Genomic DNA, 13,918 nt, shown 5'->3' with positions numbered 1-13,918 from the left:
ATGTTATAGACTAAAAGTCATAAATTAAAGGTAGCAAAAAGTGACTGCAAGCTTCAGACTAAGTGGTACTCTATGAAGCTGGCATGGTTCATGGTGACCAAGCCAGGCATGGGAAGCCACGGCTCATTTTGGCCAAGGCAAGAAGTGAGTTTGCAGCAAAGCTTCCCAATTTCCCAGGAATCCCACAGTGGTGCCCAGGCCGGGAGCCTGGCACCAGGCTGCTCATTGGGATGCAGCTGAGCAGCTCTGGAGATGGAGCAGAAGCTGCATCTTGTACCTGTGAGAGCTCTTGCAGGTCTTTGGGGCTAGACATGGGCTGGTGGGAGAGCTAATGGTTTCCTTGCTGCTACGTGCCTGCATATGGGACCGAAGGAAAGACAGAGGCTCTTGTTGGAGCCCGCCGGTGGCATGGGAGGTGAAATGGTGCCCGCTTGGGTGTGAACAGTGGGATGGAGACCTGGGTGAACGCCAGCGGATGGCTAAATACCAATTGTCTGTTCTCTTGTAAGGAATTAAAAGAATTAAAGAGGTTTTAAAAAAAGTGTACTAATTGGGCTCCCACCCAGGCTTATCCAGGGCTTCTCTCCAACGGACAGGACCATAATCACCGCACGGTTTGTGTGCCCTTGTAGCCATTGCATGCTCCATTGGGCATAAGCAAAACTCCACAGTGGTTGCATCCCCAACAGATATAACAAGTGTCTTTTTGTTTCTTCTGGAAGATGAGACATCAACTGGTCAGGAGGGCTCTCCCCTAGCAGTGTTCATGCAAAAATGGCTTTTCTGTGTATCTGAACTCTTTATCTTCTCTGATCTCCCATTCGTGTCTTTGTCATGGCTAGTGGTTGCCTCCTGCATGCTTGTAGCAATTGTGGAGTCACCAACGGCTTTTCAGAAGTCGTGATGGACTCTCATAGGTCTCCAGCCACTTTTCTTCTGTGTTCATAAGAAGCAATGTGACATTTTGCTCTGGCCATTGGATGTGCAGACCCAGGCAGCCTTGTCCTGAGGAGATTGCTGCTGCGGTTGTGGAGGTAAATATTTAAATGGTTAAGTAGCTTGAACTGTTGTAAGTGAACATTTTTTTGTAATTACATTTGATGTCAGAAATGGACAGTGGGATCGAGTGCACCCTCAGCAAGTTTGCCAGCACCACCAAGCTGTGTGGTGTGGTCGACACACTGGAGGGAAGGGATGCCATCCAGAGGGACCTGGACAGGCTGGAGAGGTGGGCCCGTGCAAACCGCATGAAGTTCAACAAGGCCAAGTGCAAGGTCCTGCACGTGGGTCGGCGCAATCCCAAGCATGACTATAGGCTGGGCAAAGAATGGATTGAAAGCAGCCCTGAGGAGAAGGACTTGGGGGTATTGATTGATGAGAAGCTCAACATGAGCCGGCAGTGTGCGCTTGCAGCCCAGAAAGCCAACCGTGTCCTGGGCTGCATCAAAAGAGGTGTGACCAGCAGGTTGAGGGAGGTGATCCTGCCCCTCTACTCTGCTCTTGTAAGACCCCACCTGGAGTACTGCATCCAGCTCTGGGGGCCCCAGTACAGGAGAGACATGGAGCTGTTGGAGCGAGTCCAGAGGAGGCCACGAAGCTGATCAGAGGTCTGGAGCACTTCTCCTATGAGGACAGGCTGAGAGAGTTGGGATTGTTCAGCCTGGAGAAGAGAAGGCTCTGGGGAGACCTTCTAGCAGCCTTCCAGTACCTGAAGGGGCCTACAGGAAAGATGGTGAGGGACTGTTTATGAGGAGTGTAGTGACAGGACAAGGTGTAATGGGTTTAAGCTGAAGGAGGGTCGATTTAGATTAGATGGTAGAAAGAAATTCTTTACTGTTAGAGTGGTGGGGTACTGGACCAGGTTTCCCAGAGAAGCTGTGGAGGCCCCCTCCCTGGAAGTGTTTAAGACCAGGTTGGATGAGGCTTTGGGCAACCTGGTCTAGTGGAGGGTGTCCCTGCCCATGGCAGGGGGGTTGGAACTAGGTGATCTTTGAGGTCCCTTCCAACCCAAACCATTCTATGATTCTGTGATTCTATGAAATAGAAGAAGTGCCAGTAACACTTTATACAATCTTTACAAACATGAACTCCTCTGATTACTTTTAATGGAGAGGAGGAGCATTGCTGTGGTATCCCTGTATGTTGGTTACCAGGTCGTGTCTGCTGTGGGCATCTCCTTGGTTCAGTTGTTGAGGGATTACAAAAAAACCCCTCACAAACTCCATGATTTTAACTCTGGTTTATAGCAATGTAGAGAGACTATGTAAAGAGACTTACCACCCGCCCACCCTCCTGTAAGACAGAGCTGATGTCCCCCCAGCAGCAAAGTTAGCAACAGAGAGCTTGTGGCCTCTGGTACCTCCTTCCGCCCAGGGTCTTGCCAGAAGGAGTTTGCTTGCAGATGGTTAGTGGAGGTTTGGCTTGCAGTGAGGAGAATAGTGCTTTTGCCCGATTAAGCCTGGAAAAATGTCCCAAAAGGAAGGGTGGGCCAACAAAAGCCCAAGCATAGCCTTGGGGTTGCTGTCGGGGAAGTGCTTTTGCCATTGCTGTGTGTTTTGCTTGTTGAACGGTGAAGCATCTTCTCTGTGATGATTCTGTCAGGTCTCTTACGCTCCTGGTGGGATGAGCCTATGGACACTTCATCACACTTGTGACTGGTGAAAGCCTGCGAGAGGTCCAGCCGTGTCGATAACTAGCTGGAGCTGGGCTGAGATACAGATCAAGCCCTCAAGTGTGGTTGTCCTAAGATACGGTTTCCCCTGTGTGCATGTAAGACCAAAATGTGTTGGAAGAGTGGAAGAAAAGGTAGAGATGAAGCATGAGGCTGTACAAGTTGGAGTCCTGGAGAATAAGGACTAAAGTCCCAGGAAGTATTGCACTCCTTCTCCCGGCTCTGCCTGTGGGTTTTCAGAGGGGTGTTGCAAAAAGCACGCGCTGACTCTCACTTCTGCTAGGACAAAATGTGGTGGGATTAGTTGTGTGAGGCATCCTCACATGGCCTTTTCCATTGCCCCCATCCCATAGCACCGCACAACCCGCAACCGGCTATGTGCCCTCCTCTGTCTCTCAAGGCCCGTGTAGAGCAGAGAAAATTAGATGTAGCTTGGACTGGTGTGGCTCTGCTTCTGGCAGGGTGGTGACCCATCTGTACCTCCTTCCTGGCCGGTGCAGAGGGGCAGGAGAGCCTCCAATAAAAGCGAAATACTTCACGTACTGAAGAGAGAGCTGAAGGACCTCTGATTGCTCTTGCAGCGTGGCCGGGTACCATGTTGGGATTGTGATGTTGGTCCTCCCTGGGATGATTGATGTGCTTCACTTAACAAAACCATCAGGAAAGGCCCTTCTGCCAGCCAGGTGGGGGGACCTGCCTTTCATTTTGATTCTTTTAGTAGTTAAAGTTGATGGGTAGCGATTATTGATTTAAATGAGCGGCTATTTAAAAAAAGCAGACAAGTAAAATGAAACTCCATTTCCTCCTGTACTTGAAGGTGCAGGGCTTATCTCTGCAAGCAAGCCTGGGGGGTCAGCATTTCTGTAAAACAGCTTTGAAGCCAGAATCCACAGTCCTGAGAGACCTGGAGGCTGCTGTCCCTGGCTTTACATCCCTCTGCGCTGGATCTGCAAGTCTGACTTGCCCCTCATGCGCATCCCATGCCAGCAGTGTGCTGGTGGTGGGAATGGGGAGCTGGAGGGAGAGAGCGAGGTTACAGCTCCCCTGGTCTCACCCGCACCCAGATAAAGTTGTAATTGCAAAGGAGGAGCAGTTTGTGCTGGGGTCTTGCACAGGTGTTCTGAAATTAAAGGAGAAAGAAAAAGGACAGGCTTTTAATGAGTCAGCTCATTACTGAGCGACCCATGCTCTTGGAGCATCACTAAGTGGTCAGTGGGCTCCAACCTAAGGAGCCTGATTGCATCTCAGGCAAGAGCGTAAGGTTGTCTGTCTGAGCTGGAAGTGGTTCAGGGCTGAAATGGTCATTCTTGATAGACTTGGGGTTTTTGTGTGATTTTTCAGTTTTTTCAGGTGAGACAACTCAGTGTCTCTTCAGAATGACATGCTTTGATTCATTGTAAGGCATCTTTTGCAGAGAGGAGGATGTTTTCCATAGTAGGGGTGATTTCGATGGCATGATATAACCCATTTTTTCTTGGTGCTGTCAGTTATTAGGATGGGGAACATTCCTATCTTGAATACTAGAAAAAGGCTAGTTAATATTTACATTACAATTTGTTCCTTTGGTCTTTTCTGTGCAACAGTCTTTGTTTCGTTAGAGGAGCGTCTGCCCCCACTCCCCATTAGGGAGCATTCTAAAATTTTCTCTCTCAGTGTAACTATGTCAGCTGGTACAAACTGAGTGGAAGTTTATTAAATCAATCTTTGAAAAGTGGTCCAAGGTGACATTAGGTGCTTAGAATGTCAGATTGTGGGTCATTTGCTTAATGTTTTGCTTTTTGTGGTCAAAACCCTCCAGGGTTAAAAGAACAAGGTTCATTGTAAGGCATCTCAGCGGTGTTTTAAATAACGTCCGGTGTTTTAAATAACGTCCGTGCTCGTGATCCTCATTTTGAATCATTTTGTGAAGACCTGCATTTTGTGTGAGAACTTGGGCTCTAAAAATACAGCTCCTCTGTCTCTTGGGTATTGGTTCAGGTTGGTTTGGCAGATCCATACTGAGTGTGGGTGAAGAGTTCTCGATGGATGCAAGGGAGAAGAATTTTTGTGATGATACCTTCAATAGAATATCTAGGCTTCCATTTTAAAAAGTGTACTTTCTTGTGGAAGTATTACAAGAATCAGTAGTTCTTGGAAGCGTTTTTCTGTGCACTTTGTGTTATCAAACGTGTTGTCTTTGAGCAGAGCGTAGGTTGGAGTTCCTGATCTACCTGGTGATCCATTTGTGGTTGTCTTTCTCCTTCAAACATCTTTTGGTTGGAGTTCACAGAAAAGAATTGACTTTTAAGATGAAAAATGGTACAGTGGAACATGATAAATGGTTCTTGCCTTCACCTCACCTCATTTTCATAAAATACTCTGCAATACAAACAGTGGGTTGTATTACAGAGTGTATCTATCTCAAACTGATGGGCAGAGGCAAGTTTACTGACTCTTGGGGGTTAATGACCAGACTGTGATGGTCTCCTCCTGATTTGCACTGTTAATTGGGTGTCTTCACCTGGTCCCAGGTTGGTGGAGCATCTGTGAAGTGCCCTTCCCTCATTAATCATGTCCCAGCCATAGCTGCTTTTTCTGTTGTAGGAGCAAAAGCCCTAGGAGCTCTGGAGACTGCCTAGGATGTGGCTCTTGGCCAACCTTGTGCAGCCCTCAAAAGCAGTCAGGTTACTCCAGAAACTTGATGTTGCTGAGAGAGGAGAAATAGGAGCAGCAGCTTTTGCCTTTTTTTTTTTTTTTTTTGGAGGTGGGGGGAGGGGAGAGGAATAATATTTGAAGTATTTTGGTTTTAGGGTTTTGTTGATTTCTCTAAGGACGTAAATACCATAGGCACATGGTAGAAGAAACTGTTACTGGTGTCCTGTGACTCCATAAAGTAAACAAGTTCATGCTTCCTCACTGATGCAAAACACAAGTCCTGTTGACCTGGAAACCCCTGATTTTGCAATTGTCATTACTATGCTAGGTTCATTCTATAGCTCTTTTAAAATTACTTAACTAAGATCAGGGATGTAACATCCAGGGAGAGGTTTCAGAGATGGCTTGAGCTGATTCACCAGCAGGATGTTATTGCAGGGGACAGTCTGGGCTTGATCCTGCCTTCTTCCTTCCACCAGCGCTGGTGCTGAGCCTGCTTTGGTTCAGTAAACCAGGGGGAAAACCATTTGCCCATGGTGGCTGGGTTACCTACCCAGTATAGTGAACTGCTGCCTTTCAGCAAATACACCTGCAACTGTTCGCCTAAAACAAGCTGGAGAATATATAGAAAAATAGAAAGTTGGGTTGTGTTTGTTTTTTTTTTTCTTCCTCTGCTGGGTAGCATTGACTTTGATAAGCAGTCTCTGCACCTGGAAATGGTGTTCTGCATGGGGAAGTGATGAAAGCGTTTTGAGATGTTCACCCTGAGTTTAGGAGGGGACATCGGTGTCAGTGAGCGGAGCGCATGCTGCCCAGGGGGCCTGGAGGATGGAGCAGCGGAGGTGAACGCTGCCGGTTGCGTTCTTGCCCATAATAAAGTCACTGCTGGAATTTACTACAGCAGACCATGAGGTTTAACAGGTCCCTTACTGCACTTAACTCACATGGCTGGGTTGTAATGAACATGCTGAAGTGGAAAAACAGCCCTTTCCTTAAAACAAAAAACACAGGCACAGAAAACACCTTTTGTTTTTTAAAAGGAGCCACTGCACTTGGGACTCTTTAATGGTCAAAATTTAACAGGTGGAACTCCTTATTCCTCTCTCTTTCCCCTAGTATTTCCTAACTAATTAGCAACAAGTCTCTCTAGCTTTTTTCATGTGGCTATTAATCATCTGGGGGCTCTCCATAGCAGGGCACGCTTTGCTTACTGCTGGTTTCCTTCAGCTCGTGTTGACTTGTTCTTGCTGCCCTTGGAGAGGAGCCGTGGGCTCAGAGCGCTGCTCTCCGCGTTGAGGCTGGTGCCTTATTTGCTCAGAGCTGGACGCGCGTTCGGTGTGTCGGAGGTGATTGAACCCTTGTTGTGTACGAGTAACGGAGTTATTCCTCATCAAGGGATGGGGAGGATTGATATGTTTTTCAAGGGATGACGAGGACGGATGTGTTTTTCAAGGGATGGGGAGGATGTATATGTTTTTCAAGAGCTGGCCCATGACTTGCAAAATCTGGATGTTCTGCAAGGCTTTGCTGCCAACCTACTGCATGACCTTCAGTAATTTATTTAGGGCAAGAGCTAAACTGTTGGCGTTAGGCAATACTGAGTCCTAGGCAGTCTGCAAGGAAGACCCTCTGATTTGAGGGGGGAAGCAAAAGTCTGCTGAGAGCCTGAAGTGCTGTGAGCTGGAGATGGAGGTAGGATATTCATAGCAGGCAGAGTGCTTAGCCTTAACGACGTGGCACATTTTAAGGGCAGAGTCCAAAGAACATCTCTCCTGGCATCTCCTGGGCACAGGAGTTTGAACTTCATCCCAAACTGGGAGCACTGAGACAATATCTTCTCCTTATATCCGGGGATGGAAGGTGCTGACGATCCTCCATACCATGAAGAAGGATGTTTAAAATGAACATTAATCATCTGTCATTGGTTTATCAGTTGTCCCAACCCTTATAACCAGACTAGAAAAGCCCATAATGTTTATGTAAAAACACAGCACATGTGGAACGCTGGTCGCTGAGCTCTTCCACAGCCCTCAGGTTCTGCTTCTACCCAGCTGGGCTTGAAGGCAGCTGATGGGAGTGATGTGGGTGGTGGTGTATGTGGTGGGCGGCCAGGGGGAATAAAAGGAAGAAAACAAGACAGTGGCAGTTTTGCTCATTGGACAGTGAGGACCGTTGGGCTCGTCTCCCAGGAGAAGTGGGCAAAGTACATATTGGCACATCTGTGGTTGAGCTGCGACAAAAAGCCCTGCTGCTGCTCCGGGCACAGCACAGCGAGGGACTGGGTCTATGGGGCAAGTCTCATTTCTCTGGCAACAGAGATTTATCTCTGCGTGCTCCTATTTTACAAGTAGTTGGTTTATGGAGAAAACCGTTAGCTCAAGGATTTTAGGCAGGTGTTCTTGCAGTAGACAAATAGGTTTTACAGGCATTTTGAGTGTCATATAGTCATCAAAGTGGCTGAAGTTCGCTGTAATTGGTGGGGTGGGAGTTATTTTGGGGGATTCAAGTCCTTTTCCAAAATGTTTTTATCAGCTCAGGGGTTTGGGTCAGACCTTCGATTCATTGAACGGGGAGGGGATACTAGGGAATATTTCATTTCCTAACTCTCCCCATCACTGGACAAAAAAAAAAAAAATAGAAGCAAGGGCAAGGCAATTGAGATTTCTTTTTCTGTGAATTAGTAGACTTCAACTGCAACTCCATCTGCAAGCCTGTCTGCAGACTGCCGGTTGCTTTGTGTTGACTCGTGTGCTGGGTTTTGTAGTCAACAACCTAAACACATTGCAAAGACACCGGATTTCCATGGGTTACGGTGTCGTCCAGTCCCGTTGGTGGCATCACGACCCAGCTTAGCTTGGGTTGCGGTAAGGCTGCATCTTTACTGCAGAGAAGGTAATTTTTGTTGTTTTCCCTAGAGAGGAAGAAGTTTTGATTCAAAGCAGGTTGAGGTGATCAAAGTCAGTGGAATTTTATTTAAAATAAACACATGATTCTCTTAATCAACCCTTTAAAGAGAGCATCTGGGGAAAAATAGAGTTTCAGACATTTAATTATTCACTTTTCTTTTAATATCCGACGACGTTTCCACTGTTTGAGGAGAGAGAGGACTTTGTTGACACAATTAGCAAAACAAATGATTATCACACCTTTTGTTTAACCCTCTACTATTTCATCTGTTTGCTTGCACTTTCATTACTCCTTTGCTTGGTTACATTACACAATAATACCACCTTCCTGTGCTGCCTGAGCTAAAACAAAGCAAAAAAACCCCTCCCTTTTAGCAGTCAGCTGCTCTCTGCTGTTTTTATTACTGATGAACTAGAAAGCAAGTCGGGCAAAGAGTTATTTGAGTTTCCTTTGGGTGCTTGGTAGGCATTATTTCTGGGCCTGGCAATTGCCTGTGTTTATGCGACAGTTTTCATATCTTAAAATAATAAACAAAAGTCCCAGCAATGTATTCCCAGCACAATTAGTAAGATCAGATTAGAAAACCAAAACACTAACCCAACAAAAAACCCCCCAGATTCTGATGGCCTTATATACATCAAATGCTAGAATCTTTATGACTAATTCCCTGGGTATTTTGAGCCACTTTGCTAGGACGTGTTTATTTTCTTTGAACATGGAGGTGGGAAGGAGGCCTGCCACTTCTGCCTGGTAGGAGGTCAAAGAGGGTTGTTGTACTCCAGACCTGCGTGTTTCTGAGATGTGGGGGGTAGGATGGATGGATTGGGCTGATGGATTGGGCCAGACCTGGGTGCAGGCTCCTGGTGGTGTGATGGTGCAAGCCATGGATGGATGTGTTCCTCTGAAACCAGGAACGCAGGTGGGTCCTGCTCATCTGCCGCTTTACAACCCTTTCCATCCTTCTCTTCCCTGGTGGAGAAGACACCTCACTAGGTTTAGAAGGGGTGGAAAAAAAGAAGGGAAGAAAACTGTCTCCTTTCCTCTGGGGGAAAAAAAAAGTGTTTTGGAAGGATCTGTTGGTTGGGTGAGAACTTTTTGTCAGTTGCTGGCTTGTTGTCCTCCTCCTCTCACATCACCTGGCACTTGTGAGGCATCTGGAGATGGTGGCCCCGTGGTGTGCCTGTGGTCAGTGGGACATTCATTTAAATATACCACTCAAATTGGAAAAAAAAAGGGAAGAAAACCCCCAAATACTTCCTACTATGCAAAAATAAATCAGAAGATATGAGTTTGCATGGGAATAAGCCTTGTCCAATGTGGTAAGAGCTGTCGTGTAATAGCATGTCCCTTTCCTCTCTTTGAAGGTCACAGCCCCGTGCTTCCCACCGGTCTGGAGTAACGTTTGGAGGAACCTGACAGCGTAGTTCTTTCGGTAGCTCCCAAGGATTTTTAGGATCATGGGATGTACGGACCTCCAAAACCCGCTGGAGAACATCAGCTGCAGACAAAAGCATCTGGAAATTCCTGCCATCTCTTTACCCTGTTTTCTCCTGGGTTGCCCCATGTCAGTTGTTAAGGAAGCCTCTCCGGCCTGAGGATTATAGCAAACCGGTCACTTACTGGAATACCTCCCCTTGCGTTTTCCCAAGATGGAGCCGTTGCTTTACCCGGCAGAAGGATATTATCTTCTTCTCCCAGAGCTTTCGCTGGGCAGCAGCACTCATGTCCAGCAGGTATGTAGATGGTTTTCTCATTCACTGTCCAATTTGCTTTCTGATGTTTAGGAATTAAATAATTTTGTTTTGTTTCATTACTAGTCTCTGCTAAAGGCAAGACCTTCCAAAGTCCTTGGCACCATGCTCTGAAGGTGGCTTTTCCTAGTTAGGACACAGACCCTATTGGACATATTTGTGTGGAGAAGTGGGGTCAGCTTCTCCTGAAGGTTTCGATGTCCAACCTGAGCTTTGCATCTGAGGAGGGGCATGGAGGTGCTCATATCCACTGCTCCTTATTCCTTCTCCTGGATCACCCCAGACCCTCAGGCAGCTGCCTGTTGTGTTTGTAACCCACAGCTGGCACCACCTGTATGTGGATCTGCTTATTGGGCTTCGTCGTATGGTTTCAAAGTGTGTTGGGTTCGTGTGGCAAGGTTTTGGTAGCGGGGAGGGGCTACAGGGGTGGCTTCTGTGAGAAGCTGCTAGAAGCTTCCCCTGTGTCTGACAGAGCCAATGCCAGCCAGCTCCAAGAGGGACCCGCCACTGGCCAAGGCCAAGCCAATCAGCACCTCTGTGATAACATATTTAAGAAGGAAAAAAACAGTTAGAGCTTTTGCAGCCAGAGAGAGGAGTGAGAAGATGTAAGAAACTCTGCAGACACCAAGGTCAGTGAAGAAAGAGGGGCAGGAGGTGCTCCAGGCGCCAGAGCAGAGATTCCCCTGCAGCCCATGGTGAAGACCATGGTGAGGCAGGCTGTCCCCTGTAGCCCATGGAGGAAGGATGAGGGGGTGTAGAGATTCCACCTGCAGCCCATGGAGGACCCCACGCCGGAGCAGGTGGAGGCACCTGAAGGACGCTGTGGCCTGTGGGAAGCCCGTGCTGGAGCAAGTTCCTGGCAGGACCTGTGGACCCGTGGAGAGAGAGGAGCCCACGCCAGGGCAGGTTTGCTGGCAGGACTTGTGACCCCATGGGGGATCCCACACTGGAGCATTTTGCTCCTGAAGGTCTGCACCCCATGGGAGAGACCACGCTGGAGAAGTTCGTGAAGGACTGTCTCCCGTGAGAGGGACTCCATGCTGGAGCAGGGGAACGATGAGAGGAGTCCTCCCCCTAAGGATGAAGAAGCGGCAGAAACAACATGTGATGAACTGACCACAACCCCCATTCCCCGTCCCCCTGTGCCGCTGAGGGGGGAGGAGGTTGAAGCCGGGAGTGAAGTTGAGCCCGGGAAGATGGGAGGGGTGGGGGGAGGTGTTTTAAGATTTGATTTTATTTCTCATTCCTCTGCTCTGTTTTGCCTAGTAATAAATTAGATGAATTCCCTCTCTCAGTTCAGTCTGTTTTGCTCGTGACAACAATTAGTGAGTGATCTCTCCCTGTCCTTATCTCGACCTGCAAGCATTTCGTTATGCCTTTTCTCCCCTGTCTAGTGAAGGATGGACAGTGACAGAGCGGCTCTGGTGGGCACCTGGCCCCCAGCCAGGGTCAACCCACCCCACAAAGGAGGTGACATGAGTGTTTAATCCATTTTTCCTCTTCTTAATTTACCAGTATTTCTGCTGAAGAATGTCATTTTGAGGATGATTTATCCTTTAAAAAAGGAGATGGCTTTAAATTTTAAAATTAAAACTATTCCTGTTCAGTACAGACATGGATAACTCAATAGCTGTAGTGATAATGACCAGATTTGCATTTTTATAATAATTTACAATGAGTTAGATGTTTTTGTGAAGGTGACAAACTTTTTTATTTTGCCTTCTTTTTTTTTTTTCCTTTTGTTTAATACCAGAATTGGATCATTGTGTTGGTCTCTGTGGGTATCAGTTTGCTGCAGAAATCATCCTTTTGGGCAGTTGCACGAGTTTGGATTGAATCTGCTCATGTGTGTGGGTGAACAGATCACTCCTTCTAAAGTAGAGAAAAAGTTAGCTCTTTGAGTCTGGCTTAACTTAGTTATTTTTTCTATACAGAGAGGAGGTGCTAAAGGGAAAAAGCTGAAAATGCTTTGGTATACGTTTATTCTGCATTCCCATCAGCATTTGTGAGGCATTAAAAGTGTTATCTTCTTGCTTCGTAAGCGCGATTTTGCGTCAGATTAAAGGAAGGAAATGGGAGGATAGAGCGTGTGCAGGGGGAAACAAAATCGGTCGCCTTGCTCTTGAATTTGACTGTGACCTATAGGTGAAATGGAGATTGTAGAAGAAGATTGAGGATAAAAAGGTTCTTTGCTTTAACTTGCTGTGCCTCTGCTAGAATTAACTGGGGGGATTTGGTGGGTGAAAAGCAGCATCATGCCAGGCTGGTGAGGATGGTTGGTGGTCAGCCCCTGTGAAACATGGTTGCATGCCGAGATGGGACCTCCTCCAGGAGAAGAACTGCCTGGAGGCTCAGCCAGGAGCATCTGGAAGATCCCACTCCTCAGGGAGGATAGAGACCCCCGGCGCTGCTTGCATGGGCTTGGTGCTGTGCTGCAAGAGGTGTCCCCTGGGACTGGGATGTTCAGCGTTTGACTTCCCCCTGCTGAACTCTGCTCCTGCTTGGTATGTTGTAGTCCGGCTTAAATGATGTAGAAAATACACTGAAAAATGATTGTATTTCTTCTGCATGATTCAGTGCCACTTCTGTATGTCTGAAGGCTTTCTCTGATGGCCAAGAGAGACCAGAAAGGCAATTAGAAAATCTGTGTCCTGCAACTGACTCCCATCTGCGCCTCTGCTGAAGTCACCAAATAATTTTACTTTTTGTTGGGTCCACATGTGAAAGGTGATTAACGTTATGTATAGTGGCATGTAGGTTTTCTCTTCTCCCCTAGCTTGTTGTCCTTCAGCACAGAGAAACAATTTACTAAGCTCAAATAAACACTGCTCAGATTCACCTGGGCTCCCCTAGCTAAACTCCACTCTTGTTTAGCTCTGCTGCAGAATGCTGGTTTGCACCCGCAGCGATGCCCCTGGCTGGGGTTTCCCATAGCTTCGGCATCCTGGGATCCCATCCCACTGTCCTCCCGGCCCTGCTGGGTGCGCTGGTGGAACCGGAGTCCTGGCCGCACTGCGCAGGATCTGGCCCTGGGTGGGCAGACCGGTGGGTACCACCGCAGAGCAGCCCCCGCGAGGGCTTTGCTCAGGGTCTCCTGATGCTGTGCACCAAATTAGGAAATGACTAAAAATCCAGGATTTGGCTGTATCTTTGGCTTGAGTCTCAGCCCTTCATTCAGAGATAAGAGTTTTCCTTCCTTAACCTGAATTAACTTTCACGGGTGGGTAAACCCCTGTGTGTGGGTTGATCAGGAAGGTTGTTTAGCCGGTGTTTCTCTCTTAGGAGTATGGAACACAGCTTTCCCAACACTGAAATTCCCCGTGTTTTATTAACTAGCTCCTAATGACTTCTAAGGCACATAAGAAAGAAGGATCACTGTCAGTGTAAGCTTTTTCTCTACAATTAAAGCAAACACCGTGGATATCTGAAGTCCTTTTTTTTTTTTTTTTTTAATTTTTTTGGGGGGGGTGGTGGTTTGCATTTTGTTCTTTTTTGGGTTTTTTTGTTTTTGTGGCCAGCTGTTTGATAAAGATGTTGCAAACCAGATCTCCACTTGTTCCTGTAAGATGTGAAAAGGTCCTTTGTCAGCAGTGCATGCATCGGAATGAGCTTTATCTTTTGTATATAACTAGGAGCTTGGGCTTTCCTCCTTGCAGGCAAAGGAAAACCTAATTAGAGCCCTGAATACCTCTAGAAGACTTGGAGCGTATGTGAAAAATGTGTTTATTGGTCTCCTCCCAGCCCTCGTTGCTCAACCTTTTAGGAAGAGCATCTCTATAATTTGATGTGGGGGAGTTCCCTGGGTTTCCTCTTGTTTAGAGAGCCAGAAGAAGTGTAATCACTGCTTGTACACAGATTTCTTCATGGATCTTGAGTGTGAGAAGAGGCGTTGGCTACAGTTCTGGAGTACAAGCAGTGCTCAAGGTCACCCCAGAAAATGAGGTATCAGTTGCTT

At 47.2% G+C, this 13,918-nt stretch overlaps 1 long non-coding RNA gene across 1 annotated transcript in view; it reads left to right on the top strand.

Annotated features, from left to right (window-relative positions):
• The window catches only part of LOC129203416 (uncharacterized), a 47,269-nt gene extending 36,015 nt beyond the window's left edge, over positions 1-11,254 (top strand). Inside the window, exons 2-3 of the long non-coding RNA XR_008576020.1 lie at positions 9,577-9,945; positions 10,030-11,254. This is a non-coding gene — a long non-coding RNA (uncharacterized LOC129203416). The remainder of the gene's footprint in view (positions 1-9,576; positions 9,946-10,029) is intronic.
• Positions 11,255-13,918: the final 2,664 nt, after the last annotated feature.

This window comes from Grus americana, chromosome 2 (genome assembly GCF_028858705.1).
Source record: "Grus americana isolate bGruAme1 chromosome 2, bGruAme1.mat, whole genome shotgun sequence".
NCBI lineage: Eukaryota > Metazoa > Chordata > Aves > Gruiformes > Gruidae > Grus > Grus americana.
Note: the sequence above shows the minus strand (reverse complement) of the source record. Positions and strands in the feature narration are given on the sequence as shown.